This window comes from Grammomys surdaster, unplaced genomic scaffold (assembly GCF_004785775.1).
Source record: "Grammomys surdaster isolate TR1022 unplaced genomic scaffold, NIH_TR_1.0 126313, whole genome shotgun sequence".
Classification (NCBI taxonomy): Eukaryota; Metazoa; Chordata; class Mammalia; order Rodentia; family Muridae; genus Grammomys; species Grammomys surdaster.
This window is the reverse complement of record NW_021621113.1, coordinates 5005567-5026574: the sequence shown is the minus strand read 5'-3', so window position 1 is coordinate 5026574 and position 21008 is coordinate 5005567. Positions and strand designations below refer to the sequence as shown.

The following is a 21008-nucleotide window of genomic DNA, read 5'->3' as shown; positions in this document are numbered from 1 at the left end:
CTGAAATGAGAGGAACAGGAGGGGTCTTAGGCCAGTGACTACGTATACCTCTTCCAGGGTTGATGGGGGCCAATCGTTACGAGAGAGGAAGCCACTGAGAAGAGGGACAAAACAGGCATAAGAGAAACCAGAACTCCAGTTAATGGACGCCGTTTTGGGTCTCAGACTTGCGGTTGATGTTTAATAAATGTCATGTATCCTCAAGAAAGCATCAGAGGATTTCTAGTTGGGGAAATTCCGATTCTGAAGTGGGTTGCTCAAGGTCACACAGAACTAATGATCCAGACAGGTGATCCAGGTAAGTCTACGTCGTCAAGGTCACTTCCCTAACTCCCCTAGAATAACCCCCATCCCAACCTAACGCCTTAGGGTCAGCACCACGTGGCAAATTGCTTTATACTTTTGCAACATGACGTCAGCGACCATACCAGCCAATCCAGGAACTCCATGTTTTCCCTCCCCTGACCGCTCCGGGTCTATCAGGAGCTGCTCTAGGCTGGGCGTCCCAGCCTGGCCGCACCTGCAGCCCCCGCCCCTTCCCGGTTGCGACAGTCGGGCTGCTGTGCCCGGTCCTGCCCGCCGCCCCAAAGATTGGCAATTGTCTGCACCAATTAGAGGACCTCCCGAGGGGAGGGCGGGGCCTCACATCAGAGTTGCCCTGTCAGTGCAGGTGGAGGCCCCCGGCGGGGCAAAGTGGCAGGAACCTCTTAAAGGGAGAGAGCCGCGGAGAGCGAGGACGCGGCCCGGCCCGGCCCGGCCAGGTCCCTGCCAGGTCCCTGTCCTGTGCAGCCCAGGTGAGCCTGGACCGCCTTAGGGGGTGTCCCCAGTGCCTGGGAGGGACAAGGTGCAGGACCCAGATGCCTGCTCCCAAGGATCCGAGCTGTCCCGGGAGCTGCGAACCGAGGGTCACAGGATCCCCAGCGGGGGTGCTGAAGGTCCTGACCTGCATGCTCCAAACTTGAGGTCCCCAGGGGTTCTGGAGTCTCAAAGTCGAAGGTGTGCGGAGCTCGGGAGACTGCGTGCAGTAGCTCGCTCCGGACCTGGAGTCCTGTGGGTGTTTGTCCTCAGCGGGTTTCTGCGCCGCGGCGCAGCCCCAGGCCCACCCGCCAGCCCCACCCTGCGCGCCCGCGTGCTCTTGGGGACCCAGAGGGTGGTGGGAGGGGGACCCCTGGAGCCCTGCTCGAGTCCTTACGTAACTGACTCTGAGTTTCCCGACCCGGGACCCGCGAGCTGCGGCCCTGGCTCTGCGGGTCAGGGTGGCTCTTGAGTCACCGCCCGGACGCACGCACTCGCGTCCAGGCTGGGACTTCCTCTGCCTCAGGTCTCGGGATCTGCTCGGAGTCAGGCTCCTTCTCTATCGTTTCTGAGTTCCCTGTCTCACGTATTTCCCTGTCTTCCCTCCGTGTTTCCTCAAGAGTTGTCTTGGTCTTCAAGCCACACTTTCCTGGGGGCCCCACCTCTTTTGGGGGAGGACCGGACCTCTGCAGCCTTGCAGGCTGGAGGCGGAGACTTATTCCGCTGGACCCCAGGCCGAATCTGCCCCGAAAGGACAGGGGAGCACTCTCCCTCAAGGGTTGTGTACAGTTATTTTAGGGCTCTCGGGTTCCCCGAGGAGACAATGGCTGCTTTTAACTGACCCCTTAAATTCCTGCAACAGGGAAAAGGCAGCCTCTTATATTCCCTGGGAGCCTTCTTCTGAACATAGAGGTTCTAGGAGAATGGCTGGTTCTCGGTGAGCTTTAAAGCAGCTGGGAGTTCCAGGGTGCCGAGTCAGGGTTGGGTCCTCAGTTACTGAAGGGGCGAGGGAGAGACCAGAGCAGTGTCGCAGAACCTCTCCTCCCCCACACTTTAGTAAGCTCTTGTATACATGTAGTCCTCACCCGAGTCACAGGCCTGGATGGCGGTCGGTCGATGCTGGCAGGAAACTGGGGTGAAGAAGGGAGGTCAGGGAGACTTGCTTGGGAATGGAAGAGAGAGAGAGAGAGAGAGAGAGAGAGAGAGAGAGAGAGAGAGAGAGAGAGAGAGAGAGAAACACCTGCTGGGGTGACTCCTTGCCATCAAGGCCCTCCTAAAGCAGACACCTCAGAAATTTCAGTGGTAGCCTGTGGTACCTGCTGCTGTTAGGTGCACGGAAGCAAGAAGTTACCGCAGCTGTGAAGTGGGAATTAGTAACTGTGGGAATGGGGGAGGGAGGCTGCAGAAGGAGACGCAAGGTCTGGGAAGAAAGGGAACCAGAGCCTGTAGGGTACGGAGCGGGAGGGCAGTATCGGTACCAACACTGATTTTGCACTCAGAACTAGGTTTGAGTCCCAGCCCAGCTGTTACTGTGTGACCTTACCTGACTCACTTCACCTTTCCCAAGACCCCCTGGCTAATAATCTGGACCTTATAGGCATCAGCAGAATCAAATGAATATTAACTATGCAACGGCCAGATTGGTAGCTTGTGTGAGATTATGCCTGTGTGGAGTGTTTTAAGAAGAACATGGAGTGGGGGAACCCCCAAAGTTTCCCTGTGTGTATAGATATTCAGCCAAGGCCTGTCAGGTTCCAGCAGCCTGGTGCTTAGGTGGACTGGCTAGATGTGTGGGTGGCACCCCACACCCCACTGTCTCCTGATCAACACATAGTCACACTGTCTAGATCAAGCTGGCTTTCCTCTGTAGACTCTGGGTGCCAATAGAAGCTCCCAGGACTCCCAGGTTGCCTGCCCCACCTATAGGCCAGTGGGGATAAGGCTCTGGCTGAGCCAGCAGCCTCTCCGCAGAGTGGACCCTGGCCAGGAGCCTGGCCGGCTGCATTGAACAGGAATATCCCGGGCTGGCTGAGAAGATGCTGACGAAGGGGTAGGCCCAGCATTCTGTGAGCTGGAGCTAGGCCCAGCTGTTAGGACCTGGGCACGGGGTGAGACAGACACTAGGGTGGGAGTCAGGAGGGAAGATAAAAAGAGAAACCTAGAGGGAACCCTTCTGCTGGAGCCAGAAAACCTCATTTGGTTATTTCTTAAGCCTCCTGAGCACCTACTGTGTGACATACAGGTTTCCCAGGAAGGGAACTCCAGAGGATGCTCACGCAGGCCTCATTGTAGTGGCTGAGATCTGTTGGGTTTGCAGAGTGTGTTTATAATACAGGTAGGTGTGTATGTGTGTGTGTGTATGTATGTGCATGGGTGTGTGTGTGCATGAGTGTGTGTGTGTGTGTATGCATGGGTGTGTGTACATGTGTGTGTATGTATGTGCATGTGTGTGTGTATATGTATGTGCACAGGTATGTGTGTATGTATGTGCATGGATGTGTGTGCATGTGTGTGTGTGTGTGTGTGTGCACACACAAGCACACGCATTCAGAATTTCCCTAGTGCCTAAGGTTTATCACAGGGCAGGACTCAACCCTTTCATAGTCTGTGGGCCAGGTACTTTTCCTCCTGGATCTCAATTTGCCTCTATAATATCAAGAGGGAAATGAGCCCTGAGTCTCTGTCTCCAGCACTCATTGTCCTTGTTTCCTGTATTGGTGACCTTTGACAGCAGAAACGGATCATACTCATGGCCCGGTTTAGAACAGACTCATCCTGTGTGAGGAGCTAGAACGGGCTTAGGTTGCAGGTACCTGTTGTGAGCCCACAGACCGTTTTTGGCCTTGTTCTCTCATTAGTTAGAGCCCTTGCCTATTTGCTGTTCTAAGTTTAAGTGGGACATTAACTCAGTTAATCTTCAGTGCCTCATGAAGCATCTCCCTTATTTCCTAGGCATTCATGGGGGCAAACTGACTTGACCAAAGTCACACAGCTGCGAAGTGGCTGACTTGGGATTTGAACCTAGAGCCAACTCTGAAGCCCCATCCTCCCTAAGACATGAGGTCTTCATTTCCCAATACTCTACCCATACTGAGTGCTCATTCCCTAGTCCTAACCTGTAGAGATGCCTAATGACTTCGGGATCGAGCTCTGATTTCTGGGATAATCTGGGAAGCTAGAAACAGGCTGGAGAAAGAGATAGGGGACCCCTGGAGCTGAGGGCCCACTGCTGTTTATTCAGAGGTCCATACCTACTAAAGCATCCAGGTCCGAGAGCTGGGCATTAAAAGGTAATATTGAGTCCACTTTGGGCCTTGGTTTCCTCATCTATGAAAGGTGGATGTGAGTGAACTCGGACGTCCCGGGATGTTTGAGTGATGAGTGGCTGAGCTCAGCCATAGGAATAGACCAGGAGTCAAGGTGCCAGTGACTGAGCCAGGAGAGGTAGCTTCAGAACAGCCTGCTCCCTAAGCTGACTGTTTGACAATAAGAGTTTCAGATGAAAGTATTCAAAGTCTTGTTGGGGCAGTGCAGCTAGTACTGCAGAGACCAAGTTTAGAGAACAGACTTCAAGCAGACATGAGCTTTGATCACTTCACTTGACTTAGAGATCCATATGATGCCACCAAGGACACAGAAGGGAGTCCCTTCACCCCCTGCCCTTGTCTGTAAAATGGGAACAGAAACAATTTCACCTTCACAGAGTTTGGGTGACTGTGAAGAACAAGCTGGAACATCTGTACAATTGGGAGAATATGATGGCTGGCTGTTGTTCAATCCAAAGCAGGGTGTGTGTGTGTGGGGAGGGGCGTTTGCCATAGCCCTGATGAGTCTCTGCATGGTGAGGATGTGCTGGGGGACACCCTAAGGCCACAGCTTATAGACTCATCGAAGTGACCAGGTGCTGTGCTGAGACTTTGCTTTTCATTATCTGCCTTGGTCCCAACAGCAGCGTTCTTGTTGAGAAGATGGTCGTCTCACCCAGACCAGGTCCCTCCAAAGTCCCTGTTCACAGCCCCACAGCCCCCTGTAGTCATAGTAGTTACAAGTTATGAACAAACTATATGCCAACCGCTGTTCAAAAAGTCTTACATATGAGAACTCGTAGACTCACTCCTACTTAGCCCTAAGCGGCGAATCTGAATGCTGCCCTCTGTGTTACAGGTAAGTAAAGGAAGTATGGAGGGAGAAGCTGCCTTGTACCCATGCCTCACATGGGTAAGGCCCTGTCTGACTTCAGACGGCATCCTTAGTACCTGGTACCTAGTGCTGCTATGGCTGCTCATAGAAGACTGGGCCCAGGGCAGCCTGCTGAGCTCAGGGTGGATTTTCAGATGAGAGCTGTCTGGATGGTGTCTGGTTGTCAAAGTGCCAGAGGGACTCTGGGTGGGAGTGAGGATGGAGGAGGGGACAGGTTCCCCACTGGCTCAGGTGCAGCTGATCAGGACCCCAGAGTTTGATAGCTGTGCTGTGTCTCACTTCTGTCCTTTGCTTCCATGTGCCACTGTGACGATGGCTGCGCTGTCTCTCCCTGACTGGCTGTGTGACCACAACGGCTACATCTGGGTGAGTACTACTTTGACATAACTGGCTGTACCATGCCATTCTGAAGGGTGTATGTGCCTCTGAAGCCACTGGGAGTCACAAGGGGACAGGGCATCTGGAGTTAAGATGCTGAGTCAGTTTTTTCTTGATGTTTGACATGATGGGTACTGATTTTGGGCTGAGCTGACAAAGGCCCAGAGGTCTTTAGGACAGGTGACTTGGAACAGAATCCTTCCTAGGCTACTCACAATGGATGCCTCTTTGTATGACACTTTCACTTCTGCAAAATGAGACTATTGATACCTTCTAGATGTATGTATTTGCTCCTCTACACAGGCCCCACGGAGGGCATGGGTTTTTGTTTAATCTGTTTCCGCTATGTCTCTAAGCACCAAGGATAGAATGATATATAGTAGTGCCCAGAGAATGTTTCTGAATGAAGATGTTTGTTGAAGATCTACTTGGTACCCAGCCATGTGCTTTGTGTTGGACTAAATCAACAGTTAATGGATACAAAGTAACCACTATGATTGAGAGTCAGAAAATGCAAGATGGATACAAAGTATACATTATCTTTGAGGCTCAGAAAATGTAAGACCCTTATCTCACCATCCGGTTGTGAATCGTGGGTCCTAGGACCTGAGTGGGGGCATCCATCAGACAGATGGAGGAGCTAAGCAACTGGACCTCCTGGGAGGGCGTGGCTTTGCTCTGTTGGGAAGCTTCCCAAGGGGCAGGCAGGAATGTTTGATGTGAAGCTGGGAGGGGTGAGGAGGGATTCCACAGGGTTCTCAGATATAGTCACATTCCTAATGGTGTGATCTTGGACAAGTGGTAAACTTCTCTGGATCTTGTGACCTTCCCTGTGACATCCACATCAGAGGCAGCCCAGCATGGGGGTGATCAGTAATCTTTGGCTCCCTCTAGCCTTAGGCTCCTTCTGGAACAGGGTTCAGGAACGTGTGGGTTTTTTTTTTTTTTTTTGTTTTTTTGTTTTTTGTTTTTTTTTGCTTCTTCCTCCTAATTTTAACTCTTATTAGCCGGACTAGAATACATGCATCAGGAGCCCCTGAGCACCCCAGCCCTGGGGTACAGACTGGGCTCCAGCCGGTGTCATTTGCTGTGTGACTTGGCTAGGTCGCCCTTCTTAGTCTCTGTTGTCTGACTTGTGGAATGGGTTAATAAAGGGCTCTTCCCTTGGAGACGTATTTAACTCAAACAGGCAGGTAAGCATTAAATTAGTATCACTAGTCACTTGGCTTTAGCTGGCAGAAGGACCCTGGAGAATTTTGTCCTCTTAGGTGTAGGCGGCCTGAGAAGTTCATGTCATATGCATTACTGCCATTTATCTTGTTTTCCATAGTCTGCTTGTCTGCTGTTCTATTTTAATCCTTTTAACTTATTTTTAAAATTTTATTTCTAAGTTTTAAATTGTATTATTATTTTAGATTTATTTATTTATTTTCTGTATATGAGTACACTGTTGCTGTCTTCAGACACACTGGAAGAGGGCATCGGATCCCATTACAGATGGTTGTGAGCCACCATGTGGTTTCTGGGAATTGAACTCAGGACCTCTGGAAGAACAGTCAGTGCTCTTAACCACTGACTCCAGCCCTAAATTTTATTGTTGTTGCTATTGTTTGTTGTTGTTATTATTATTATTTGTGTGCATGTGTGTGTCAGATAGATAGGTAGGTAGATATTAGATAGATTGGATGCTTCTGTAACACTGCACATGTTGGGAAATTAGAGGACAAGTTTTGGGAGTTGCTTCCTTTCCCTGTACATTAAGCTCAAGTCCTTGTCACGACTTCCCCACTGAGCTGTCTCGTCTCTTGCACTAGCCCTGTATATTCTTCCAGACACATTATTTCTTGTCTCCCTCCCAGTGACCTTCTGAGCAACGACCCTGTTTCCTACATAAAATATTTGTTTTTATTTTATATGTATGGGTGTTTTGCTAACATGTATGTCTAAGCACAACATGTGTACCTGCTACCCTCAGAAGCCAGGAGAGGGTGTCAGATCCTCTGGAACTGGAGTCCCAGACTGTTAAGCACCATGTGGTTGCTCTTAACCCTTGAGCCACCCTAAACCAGCAGGATGGTGTCAGTGTCCTCTCTGCCCATCTTTGATATCCAGCCCCAGGCTGCTGGGAGCAGCCGCTCTAAACTCTGAGAGGCAAGATTACAGAAAGCAGGAAGCAGCTGGGCCACAGGGTGGCTTGCAGGTCAGGCAGACCTGGCTGTGACCCTTTGCGCTGTTTGCTCACTAGTTGTGTGACCTTAGGCCAGATAGCTTCTTGGGGCCTCAATTTCCTTATCTTTAAAATGAGGACAATAAAGAAATCTCCTTCCCTCCTAGAGTTCTTGTGAGGATTAAATAACTGGGCACACAACAAACACCCAGTAAATGGTGGTGATGGTTGTTATTACCCTAATTATGATTATGGGCATCATTCTGAGGATGTAAAGATGTCTCTCTTGGGACAGTGGAAGTCAGGTGTGGGAGGGCACTGCTGGGAGCAGGTGAATAGCAGATCTAGTTTGACAGGTTCCACAAGGCACTGTAGGGTAAAGGGACGGAGGTGGTTTCATGCAAGTAAGAATGTGCCTCCTTTCCCTAGCCAGCTGCTTTCCTGGTGCCTGTGCTGTGCCAGGCTCTATGCTGGCACAGGGCTCGAACTAACTCTATGGGCCCTTTCCTCTGCCCCTGGGATATCTCAGTATCTAATTGGACTGAAGGGCCCTGAACCCACTTGGACTGAGACTGAAGTGTGAATAGGTGTTCTTAGGCAGAGACTAAGAGAAAGGCCATTCCTCCTGGGAGGAACAGTATATTCCAAGGTGTAGAGCTAGGGCTAGTGCCTGGGAAAATGAGCCTGCAAAGACAGGCTCAGGAAAATTTGAGGCCTGACCCCAGAGCAGCGGGGAGCCATTGCATGTTACATAGCAGAAGCAGGGCCACCTGTTTAGGGGAAGAATGCTGTAATTTGGGCCGGGAGCTGTGCCATGCAGCAGTGGGAGATGTTAGGTCTGTGTCAGAGGCAGGGTCACATAATGATGGACTGCAGTGGACAGGTGAGAGAGGACTGAGGTGAGAGTGAAGCCTTGGGGGATGGGGATGACTGGATCCGGTGGATACTTGGGCTGAGGGGTACACCTGAGCAGAGGAGACAGAGCAGTGTGGGGAAGGAACCCACTTATCTGAGCCTCACTAACTTCCCTCTTCAACTGCCATGTCTGAGTTGGACATGGAGGCTTTCGGTTTATGGCCATCAGGACTCCTTCTCCTAACTGAGAGATTCCTTTGTGCGACTTTGGTGGGTCTGGCAGGGATAAGCACTCTTTGGTGTTGGTGCCTAGCAAGGTTTGTGTGGTTCAGAGAAACTCTGGCTTCTGGGCCTGTCTATGTCACCCCTCTCTTACCCTTCCTTTCCTTGAACACACAGATAGAAAAAACCCATTTTGCCTGTCTCTCAGATTCAGTGACGAGAGACAACTAAACAAAACATGTAGATGAAGCATGGGCTTGGGTTAGATTCTAGGGGCACAGGTGGGGGCACAGGTGACTCTCATGGGCTTCTGTTCCTCAGGCACACAGTGAACCCAGAGCATCAGGGCAACTCCTAGGAGTCAGAGGAAGAGACAGAGAGCCAGGAAATGCATTCTCCTGGTGCACAGTAGAGGGAACGACCCTTTAGGCATTGGTCACAGCGTATGTAAAAAGCTTCAGCCCATATAACAGGCTCTGGGTGGATAAACACTGTGGTGTGGCTGGGGAAGGAAGGGAGGGGTAGAGGTGTGAGATGATGCCGGACTGGAGTGGGGTCACACTATGTGCAGTCTGGGGACTGACTTCTGACTCCCTGCACCTTCCTGAACTCACGCACTTGTTTGTTGTGCTCCCTGAGATGGCCTGGGCCTTTTGGACACTGTTCCTTCATTTCTCTGTCTTTTCCCTTCTCATCCCCACCCCAGGTGACCCTTTTAGAGGCTGACAATTTGGCTTTTCTGCCAGCTCTGTCACTGACAAGCTATGTGGCCTTCAGTCGCTGCTACTCTCTCAGTACCTTAGTTTCCACCTCAGGGGAATGGGGGCATGCTGGCTTTCCTCAGAGGCATCAGTGATGTGATTCCCCAGAACTGGCCCAGTGTCTACACTGTGCATACACACACAGAAGCTCTAATGAGATAATCATGAAACCTCTCCACATCCTCGTCCCCGCCCAAGGTTCCCCTGCCTGTCCTGGTAGCCATGCCGGGTGCAAAGGAAGGAAAAGAATAAGAAACAAGCTTAAGTCTCCAGGGGGTTCCTGGCCTTCTGCTTAACTAGCTAGCCTTCTGCCCCTTGACCCCTTTGGCCACAGGCCCATGGACTCTTAGTCCTGAGGCCTAGGCACCCTCTGTCCCCTACCCTAGATGACTCTCTCTGGTTGAAGGCCAAAGTCAACAGTGGTCCGGAAACAAGGACAAACATTTGAGAAAGTTGTAGTTTTCTTTTTCCCTGGAAATTGATGATCAGGCTCCCTTTCTTCTGGCATGGAGACAGGTGTTAGGCATGGAGGTCTGTATCTCTGAAGGCCATGACCAGTACAGACCTGGGTCCCTTCTGGGTATCTTTCCATTTAGAAGCAGGACCCTTAGACAGGTGTGGTAACCAGTGTCACCAGAGTGATATGACTCTCAGGACTCCCTGCTCTGACCCCTCGATGCATGTGTATGCTCTGGTGTTGGCTTCACTTCTGTGAGCCTCAGTTTCTCCTGCTGTGGATGGGGTGGTCTTGCTGTGAGGATGCCGATAGGGAAGAGGAAGTTCCAGTAACTCCCACGTGTGGGCTGCTGTTTTCACTGCGACTGCTGCTTTGTCTGTCTACTTGACATATGGCCTGACAATGTAGTACAGGCTTCCCCTTCAACTCACAGCAATCCTCCTGCTTCGGTCTCTTGAGTTCTAGGATCACAAACTGTTGTCTGCCCTATCCCACCTGGAGTTTAAAATACTTCCTTTTTTCTTTTTGGATTTGGTGTGTGCATATTGTGTATGTGTGTGTAGTGTGTAGTATATATGTAGTAGTGTATGTGCATGCCTGTATGTGTATGTGAAGGCCAGAGGAAGGCACTGGGTATCACACTGGGTATCCTATATCATTCTCCGTCATGTCTTTGAATCAGGGTCTCTCTCTGAGTTTGAAGCTTCTGTTGATCCTCTAGGCTGGCAACCAGCAGGCCTCAGTGATCTTCCTATCTCTGTCCCATGTCATACACGGTTGGAGTTAGAGCAGGTACTCAGACCACATCCACCTTATCATGTGGGTGCTGGATATGAACTCAGATCCGCATGACTGTGCAGCAAATCCTCTTAACCACTGAGCCATCTCTCCAGTCCCTCTTTTTGGAATTTTGAAGTAGGGTCTTGATCTGTATTCCAGACTGGTTTGATACTCTCTACATAGCCCATGTTATCCTTAAACTCACATACTCCTGCCTCAATCACCTGAGTGCTGAGATATCAGGTGTGTGCCGCCATGCCTGTCTGATAGGTTTCTTATTGAAGAAATGGAACCTGATGAACCAGTTTTGAAGCCAGAGGCTGAGCGTCCTAGCCTTAGCCTCACCTAAGATAGTTTCTCTTTCTTTCCTGATTAGATGCCACTGTGTACACTCTCTGGAAAGGCAGATAGTAGAAAGAATCCTGCCCTACCCAGATCTAGGCCAAAGAGACAGAGATGGACTGTGAGTTCCTTGGAATTCAATAAGGATGATGCAGACTTCTGCGGAGGCCAGAAAGGCTTCAAAGGGGAAACCTGGCCAATGGCCCAGATTGTAGCAGCGTGGAAGTAGCCCCAGCCTCTCCAGCTCTTCCTCTGCCAGGCTTTAGGTGTCACCGTCTTCTCTGCCTCTACATTGGTTTATAAAAGGAGGGTCTGCAGCAATCACAGGCTCCTTTACATGACAAGTTTAAAAGTGGAGGCCTACCTAGGGCTAGGAGGTATAGCTAGTTGGTAGAGTACCTGCCTAGCACGCCTAAGGCCTTGGGTTGGATTTCCAGCATCTCCAACATCACATGAACCCAGCACGGCATAGTGGCACACACCTGTAATCCGAGCACTCAGGAGGTGGATGCAGGAGGATCAGAAGTTCAAGGTTAACTTTAGCTATATAGTGAGTTTGATGCCAGCCTGGGCTACAAGAGACCCTGTTTAAATCTTAGTCTCAGGGCTGGAGAGAGGGCTCACTGGATAAGAGCTCTTGTTGCTCTTGCACAGTCTCTGGGTTCAAGACTCCTAGAACCCACATGGTGCTTCACAACCTCTGTAACTCCAGTTCCAGGAGTTCTCATGCCCTCTTCCGACCTCTGTAGGTACCAAACACCCAAGGGGTGCACATCCACTCAGATGAAACACTTAACACATAGAGTAAAATGAATAAATATCATCATCATCATCATCATCATTGCCCCAGCACTGGCTGGGCCTCCAGCCATTGCTTGACCTCAGTAAGCCCCAGCATATTAGCGCCTTTCCACAATGACTTGGGCACCACATTGTATAATCCGAGTGAAGTGGTTAATCCAGAGCTGACACACTGGGGTGATTATTGTGCCTCCTCTATGGCCAGTCGATACTAGGAGAAGAAAAGCCTAGTCAGAAAACAGTTCATTGAGTTCGGGGAGCAACTCCTTGTCCGCTCATTTACCGAAGTCATACTTAGGATCCTGAGACAAGGAAAAAACAGAACAGACTAGAGTCAGACAACCCTGCTCACTCTAGTATGAAGATGTTCCCTCCATGTAAACTTAGGGGAGTCTAAGCCCACAGTGGTGACTAGTCTGTGCCTGCCCTCTTCCCCCGGCTCTGTTAAATGGCATATCCTCTTAGGCAGACTTCCACCCTGGGGCCTTTGCACTGGATGGCTGGGGAACATTCAACCTTCTATAAATACCTCTTGTCTTATTGTCTCATTGTAAAATTTTTGTTTCAACATCTCCTTCTTAGTAAGGCTTGTTCTGATTATCTTATTTAAAATGGGAACAGTGGGCAGGAGAGACAGCTCAGCAGTTAAGTGTGTAGTGCTCTTGCAGAAGACCTGAGTTCAGTTCCCAGCAATCAGGTGACTCAGCTTCAAGTCCAGCGGATCTGTTGACCTCTGGGCACTGCAGTTACATGTACATTACCCCTCCCCCCATCAGTTACACATAATTTACACCCAGTTTTTGAGATAGGATCTTTCTTTGTCACCCCAGCTGTCCTGAAACTCACCATATAGACCAGGCTCGCCTCAAACTCATGGAGATCTGTCTGCCTCTGTTTCCCAAGGTCTGGGATTAAAGGTGTGAGCCACCATGCCCACCTAACTCTGTTCTTTCTCTGATCCCTGGTGCCACTTCACCTCCTTCCTCGTCTGTTTTTCTCTATGTCACTTGTCACTCCAATGTGCTGTCTCTTATGGATTACTTATTGTCTGTTTGCTCTCATGTAAGCTTGGTGATGCTGGTGACTTTTGTCAATTCAGTGTTCCATCCTTTGTACCTAAAACAGCATGTATGAAGCATAGTGGGTACTTAAGAAGTGTCTATGTGTACTGATGAATAAATGAAGGCTTCTTACTGTGTAGGTGTCATCACATGTGCTGGGTGTGTAGTAGATTCTCAGGTAATGGCACGAGAAAGTCCTTATTCCCCTGTCCGTTTGCCAGATGATACTGTGGCTGGGTCAACTCTGAGGCCCCTTTGCTCCTGGTATTTTCTGCTAGGGCATCAGTTTCAGTTTCAGTGCCTAAGTCTTTTGTTCCTAAATCTGAGCTATGCAGAATTTCTAGTTGGGGCTGTTTGGCTGTTGGGCCCACAATGGCTATTATGTCATTATTGGTAATTAGCACGTAGGCCCACACGATGGAGTTTTTTTTTTTGTTTGTTTTTTCAGCAGAAATCATAGCAGACAGCTGTGCTAGTGAGTGGATTCCCTAGCTCCCAGTCTGAGCCAACAACTTAGGGAGATGAAGAACGAAGTTTCCAAAGCAGGAGACTCGCAGGTTCAGCTGCTGTCTCCCTGGACAGTATCCTACACATTTCTCCCCAGTACTCTGATTTCTAGGCCTAGTCTGGGATAGTAGGGGCTCTCACACTCTCAGAGGATTGATTAGCTATGGGGCTTCCAAATGTCCATGTTCAGATGCTCAGGACTCAGCAAGTATGGGTGGAGAAAATAACACTGAGTTTAAAAGCAGGAATGTGGGGCTGGGTGTGTAGCTTGGTGGTGGAGCCCTTGTTTTGTATCCAGAAAGCCCTGGGGTGAATCCCCAGCATTGTAAAGAAGACTGGCATATGCTAGCATTGGCTTGTGTTGACAGTGCATGCTGGTCTCACAAAGGACCAGAGTGTTGTTGCTAGCACCCATTCCAGCAGCTTACAACCTCCTGTGACTCCAGCCTTAGGGGATCCAGCATCCTGTTCTGATCTCCAAAGGCATTTGTGTGTGCATACACACACATACACACAGACACACACACAGACACACACACAGACACACATATATACACACAGACACAGACACACATATATACACACAGACACACACAGATCTGCCATCCTGTTCAGGTCTCCAAAAGCACTTGTGTACATGTATACACACACACACACACACACACACACACACACACACAGAGAGAGAGAGAGAGAGAGAGAGAGAGAGAGAGAGAGAGAGAGATATCTCTGGGATCTTGCCTGTTCTAGCCTCCAAAGGCACTTGTATACACACACAGACACACACACACACACACACACACACACACACACACACAGACACACACACACAGACAGAAACACAGCTATTGTATTAATTTTATAGGGGAAGGGTTCTGTCTCACTCTAGCCCATATAGCTTCTGAATAAAAGACACAAAAACTTGGCCTTTTTATTGAGCTGTGATCCTAAACTGGACAGGTTCTGAGCAATTCTAACCGACATCTCGGCCATAGGCCCTGTGTTACTTGCTAACTGAGCCTTGCTCTGTTGCTCTGCTCCCTGTGTGTCCTCAGGATGATTTTCTCATAGCCATGTGCTCATGGTCCATCCTGCCTCATGGCCTCCTTCCCCTCCCTTCTTCCTTCTCTCATGGTCCCTACTTGAGACCCCTCTCAATCTCCAGTCCTGCCTTTCTCCCCAGCCCAGTCACAGGCTCTAGCCTTTTATCCCCCAATCAGAGATTATGGGGAGCATTCTTTATAGCATGTTGGTCAATACAATGCCCATGTCCAGACTGCAACCTGATCTTGGGGCAGAGAAATCAGCATCTGAATACACAGCACACAAACACAGACACATATACACATAGACACACAGACACACAGATACACATACATCTAAGGAAACAAAGATTAGGAGCTTAAGTCCCTTCTGAGTTGTTGACTTGGTGGCCATCTTAGGCACAACAGTGATTTTTACTGGGCTTCATCTGTCAAGCAGAATAAGGCTGTCTGCTTGGCTTTACTGGGAAAGAGACAGGGTAGTGTCATGGGCAAGGGACTGATAAGTCAGACATTCAGTTACCTTCTTTCCTGCTGTGTGGGGTTGGACAAACCACTTCTGATTTCATTTCCTAAAGTCTGAAAATGTGGTTATTTATGCCCTCGCTGTGGGGTGGGTGTGGAGTGTTGTAGGTGCCCTCTCTGTGGGGTGGGTGTGGAGTGTTGTAGGTGCCTATGAGTAGCTTGGAGGCTTGTTTGTCTTTGCTGCAATCATGACAGAGCCCATCCTGGAAGTGACCAGCAGCAGGCCTAGGCTGAGCGGCTTTACTGGCCCAGGGATCTTGGGCAAATTTCCTGCTTCTCTGAAATTCTGCTACATCTGTAAACAGGAGGCAGTCTGCCTTCCTCAGGAGGCTGCTGCTGAGGTGTAGTGACATTGCATATAACACTTTGGCACTGAGAGTGACACTTAGAGATAAGGGAGGGTGGGGACGTGACAGCTTGGTGGTGGTGGAACTTTGGTTTGAACCCAGGTTTCCTCACCTCCAAACCCTACAATCTTCTTACCTCTTCCTCTGTCACCCACATGGAAATTGCTTTGCTGGCAGCTGTTACTGTACTTACTCATCTTGCCCCTGCTGGTCTCCCTAAACCTTCACAAAAGGGGAGCTTCATGGGGTGCTCACATCAGGGAGCCTTGACTGGAGGCTTCTTTCCATGTGGTCCATAACAGAAAAGTCAAGGCAGGTCGAGCCCAGCCCTCAGGACCCAGAGGCAGGTGGATCTCTGAATTTGAGGCCAAATTCATCTACATAGCAAGTTCCAGGCTAGGTAAGGCTATATGTAGAAATCTTGTCTCAGAAAACCAACATTCCCCCACTGACCCAAACAAAACAAAACAGTGGTTGAGACCGCTTACTTACCGTTCTTGTAGAGAACCAGGGTTTTGTCTCCAGCATCCGTATCAGGTGGCCCAAAACCAACTGTAACTCCAGTTCTAGGGGTGATGACACCCTCTTCTGGCCTCTGCAGGCTTCCACATGCATGTGATGTACATAAACTCTACATGCATACATGTATACATACATACACATACATATTTTTAAAAATTATTTTTATAAAGTGTGACTATCTCACCTGCATACATATTTGTACACCATGTGTGTGCCACACACAGTCCAGAAGAAGGTGTTGGGTCCCCTAGAAATGGAGTTACAGATGGTTGTAAGCTGCTACGTGGGTGCTGGGAACGGAGCCCAGGTCCTCAGTAAAAGCAGCAAATGCTTTTAACTGCTAAGCCATCTTTCCAGTCCCCTAAAAAATTAAAAATATTTAAAAGTCTTACTTAGGGCAAAGGGATAGTACATACCTATAATCCTAGCACTTGGGAGGTGGAGGTAGGTAAATCAATCTGAGACCAGCAAGACCTTGTCTCAAAAAACCAATCGGGCTTGTTGCAGTGTGGGGCATTGTAATCTGTAGAAATCCTCCTGCGTGTCTCATTTGCTCCTTCTAGCCGCCCAGTGAGCCAGCCTGGTAATCAAAGCCACCTCCTCCTGACTGGCGAGGGAGCCGGAGATCGGAGACACTGAATGTCTGTGTCCCCACAAAAATTCTCAGGTGACGGTGTTTGCAGGCAGTAGAGAGGGTTGAAGATCATGAAGGTCCTTATGACAGGATAACAAATATTAGAAAGGTCACTGCCGTGTGGGGACTCAGGAGGAGGGTGTCTGCAAGCTAGGAAGAGGGTCTTCACCAGAACCTAACTGTGCAGGGTTCACTGAACACTCATTCTGTTGTTCCCAACATCTTGTTTATGCCTTCTCTTCCTCCTTCCTTTCTGGTTTTGGTGCTGGGGATTGGATATCCCAGGGCTGTGAATGTGCCTGGCAACTGGGTGGCACTTCCAGCCCTTCTTCAAGGTGGGTTTTTTTTTTTTTTTAAGATTTTTCTAAATGTTTCTCTATTTATTTACTTGTGCTTGCTCCTGTGGAGGTCAGAGGACATTTTGTAAGAGTTGATTCTGAACTTCCTATATATAGGGTCTGGGGCTCCAAGTCAGGATGTCAGGTTTGGCTGCAAGCGTCGTTACCTGCAGAGCCATTTCAGGAGCTCCTCTCTAAGCTTCTTCCTGTAGTGACACTTTTGAGAATTCTGGAATTTTGATTTCTTTTTCTTTCTTTTTTTTTTTTTTTTTTTTTTTTGGTTTTTCGAGACAGGTTTCTCTGTATAGCCCTGGCTGTCCTGGAACTCACTCTGTAGACCAGGCTGGCCTCGAACTCAGAAATCCTCCTGCCTCTGCCTCCCAAGTGCTAGGATTAAAGGTGTGCGCCACCACCACCTGGCAACTAAAGGGGGCATTGGATCCCATTACAGATGGTTGTGAGCCACCATGTGGTTGCTGGGAATTGAACTCAGGACCTCTGGAAGAACAGTCAGTGCTCTTAACCACTGAGCCATTGCTCCAGTCCCTGATTTCTTTATATTAAAAAAAAAAACCCCACAGAAATATTATGTTTTTGTTTTGATCCCAGGTGTGGGATATGGGGCTGCTTTGTAGCAGCTGACTATGATTTGACTCATGCTCTAGCAGAGGCAGGTTTTTGCCAGCTGCAGATGGTTTCTTTGATTTCCTGTAGTTCGGAATTCTGGGAACTTTTCAGAAGGTATATAGATGCCAGGGCCCCCAGAAGTGGAGTTGTTGGTTGGTCATTGTTTGGGGAGGGGGCTGGGTTGGTCGAGGTTTGTTGGTAGTCGAACTCGAAGAAGAAACAAGAAGAAATTAGATTCAGGAATCTCTCTCCCTCCCCTCTATCCTTCTTTTTCTCTTATCCAGTGATAGGGGAGCAACTGGGAGGATAAAGGGTGAAAAAAGATGAACCCACAAAGTAGCAAAGACCAGCTACATCTTCCGCTCAGGTGTATCTACGCTTTGTGGCTATAGAATTTAGATTGTTCTCGCTCTGGAGAACAGATGTAGATGGACTTGGAAAAAAGCAGTGAATAGAATCTGTAGTGAGGAACAGAAGATGTTCTGTTACCACTGTGTGGTGACTGCCAAAGCTGGGAAGTGACTTCCCAGAGTCCCACAGCCGGATTTCAACATTGTAGCTCATTTGAAGGCTTTCTTATTGCCTTGGTCTCTCTCACTGACACACCCCAGCTACACCATGGAACAGCTTGGAAACTGAAGTTAGCTGGATGTTCTCTGGGTGGCTCGGGGACTGTCCTGCCTGCTCCTCAGTGTTGGAAGCTCTCAAGTTAAACAGCCATGTCTGGATGCCCAATCAATCCCCTCTGTTCCTCTTGTTCTTCTCTCAGTTGAGGGCCGGGCCGGGCCAACTTTACCAGATTTGGAAAGGCCCCCATGAAAGGTATCATGTGGCCCTCTCTCTGTCCCTGGAAAACCTGTCAAGGGAGTTCCCTGCTCTTGGGAGGAATATAGTGGGTTAAGCCTGAGTGAGCTGAAGTCTTTGCTGGATCAGGGTCACTGGGCTTGTTCTGGCTTTGGGAGAAGAGGATTGAGGAGGGTTACGGGAGGTCAGTCAGTTCTTGGTTCCTTCTTCAGGTGTCTCAGAGTTATAATCAGAGGCAGCCCCAACAGTCTTTCTCTAGGGTCTTGGCCAGATGTCGGTATTTCCCATTCATGTCATCTCAGTGGCTTTCTGGAGAGCAGCATCAGGATGGTGGCAACAGACAAGACTGGTTGACTTGTGTGGTGTTGGGCAAGTCACTTAACATCCTAAGCTGTGGTTTCCTCATATGGAACTGATACTAATAATACTTCAAAGGCTTGCTATTGGGCTAAACGCAATAACCACACATACTTTTAGCATATATCAAATACATCCTAAATCCCTCACACACGCAGTTGTTTTTATTTTTAGATTTGGGGGGCACAGAGGAAGGCTGTGGCAAGGTCTATTTGGCACAGGCTGGCTTTGAACTCACTTTGTACTCTCATGTTTACAATCCGCTGTAGACATGTGCCACGAAGATCATTTATTTTATGTGTGTGTGTGTGTGTGTGTGTGTGTGTGTGTGTATTTGTGCCTGTGCATTTGTGCTGTTGGGAACCAAGCCCTTGTCCATGCCAGGCAAGCATCCTGCCACTAAGCTGCATCTCAACCCTAATTGCTACTATTTTTCAATAGTAAAGTATTAGTATTATTTTTAATTGAACCAAGGGCCTTGTGCATGCTGTGTAAGTAGTTTATCACTGAGTTTTTGCCCTCGTGCTGTTTTTCTATTTTGAGATAAGTTTTCATTAGGTTGCCCAGGCTGGACTTGGACTCACTTTGTAGCCCAGGTAGATCTTGAAATTTTGATCCTCATGCCTTAGCCACCTGTGTAGACATTGGTTATAGATCTGTACCATCAATTCTTATAATAACATTTCCTGCCGGGCAGTGGTGGTGCACACCTTTAATCCCAGCACTTGGGAGGCAGAGGCAGCTGGATTTCTGAGTTCGAGGCCAGCCTGGTCTACAGAGTGAGTTCCAGGACAGCCAGGACTACACAGAGAAATCTGTGTCGAAAAAAAACAAACAAACAAAATTTCCCCATTATTGTATTTATTCCTGTTATATCCCAATTGCCATCCCCACCTCCTCTCAGTCCCCTGTCTCACACAGTCCCTCCCCCACCCCCCTACAGTACATTATTTATAAAGGTCTTTTGCAGCTCAGATATTCCTAGGATTTCTGGCTCCAGAAGTTTTACTTAGGTTTTGAGACAGTTATCACTCTATAGTTTAGTGTGTCTCAAACTCAGTATCTTCCTGTCTCAGGATTTCATGTAGATGTCACCGAGCCTGGCTGGCTGTAGAATTTAATTTGGCCGCTAGCTTTGTAGAGTAAATACAGATGGCCTTGGGGGCAGGGGGAATCTGTGAGCAGCATCCTATAGTAACGGTTGGAAAATGTGGGTTCTAGCTTGGGCTCCCTTGTTGTTGTGTTTGGTGACCTTGGGCAAGTGTCTTGTATTTCTCAATTTGCTAAAAAGTTAGAAGTGGTGGTCTCCAAAGGACTAGTCAGGTTAACCTTAGGTGAACCTAGCACCTGTTTTTTTAAAATTATATTTCTTGATCTATGTGTGTGGGTGCATGTGTGCCATGGTGCAGTGGGGAGGGCAGAGGACAACCCGTGGAAGTTGTTTACTTCCACCATGTGGGTCCTGGGGATCAAACAGAGGTCATTAGATCTGGTGGCAAACAAACACCTTTAACTGCTGAGCCATCTCTTTAGACTGTAGATTGCAACCTCGCATATGACTGTGTATTAAATAAGTGTCCCCCAGAATTTGACAGTGGTAGATTTCTGAACTCTTAACAACCAAATATCAGTTTCAGAATTCGATGCGCCCAGAATTGGGGTGTTTTTGGCACTACTTGCCTGTGTGGCATTGTGCAAATTCACCTTAGTCTTGGTTCTGAACAGTTAACAGGTTCACTTTGCCCATTTGATGTCAGTGAACGCTGCCTGAGACACTTGTGCTCAGACTGGAGACTTCAACATGTGATAAACTGCAGTGTTTTGAACTCATTGCAGCAAGTTTTCTGTTCTTACAGGAAATGTCTGGTTTAGTTACAAAAAACAAAGGCTTTTTAGCATTTTCCCACATCATTCCTCTGCTTGTAAAGATAAAATCAGTATCGGCAGCTGAGGGTGTGGTGGCACATGCTTGTAATTCCAGCACTTGGAGGCAGAGGCAAGCAGATCCCAGCAAGTTTGAGCCCAGCGTGGTCCCTCAAGCTCTTCCAAATCAGTATTTATTAGGACTGTACTATGTTATAAGGTTTGATTTTTAAAGTTGCCAGTTAAGGGGTTGGGGAGATGGTTCAGTAGATAAAGCACTTGTCCTGCAAGAGTGAGGAATGGAGTTCCGATCCCCAGAACCCACATGAAAACCAGGCAGGCTTAGTGGCACACAGAACCCCAGCTCCTGGGAGGCAGAGACAGGGACTCCTTGGAGCAGGGTGGCTAGCAAGACTAGCTGGACTGGTAAGTGCTGGGGTTGGTTTGAGAGACTCTGCCTCAATATATAAGTATATAAGGTGGGAGCAATCAGGGAAGACACTGAATATCAATTTTGGACCTCCACATGCACCTGAAAATCAATCGATCTCTCTCCCCCTCCCTCCCTCCCTCCCTCTCCCTCTCCTTTCCCCTCTCCCCCTCTCCCTCCCTCCCTCGCGGC

The 21008-nt window shown here is 48.8% G+C and overlaps 1 protein-coding gene across 1 annotated transcript in view; it reads left to right on the top strand.

Moving 5' to 3' along the window:
* The first annotated feature begins 693 nt into the window (after positions 1–693).
* The window catches only part of Epb41 (erythrocyte membrane protein band 4.1), a 156919-nt gene continuing 136604 nt past the window's right edge, over positions 694–21008 (top strand). The window contains exon 1 of the mRNA XM_028759647.1: positions 694–794. The gene's annotated coding sequence lies outside the window, so the exon portion shown is untranslated. The remainder of the gene's footprint in view (positions 795–21008) is intronic.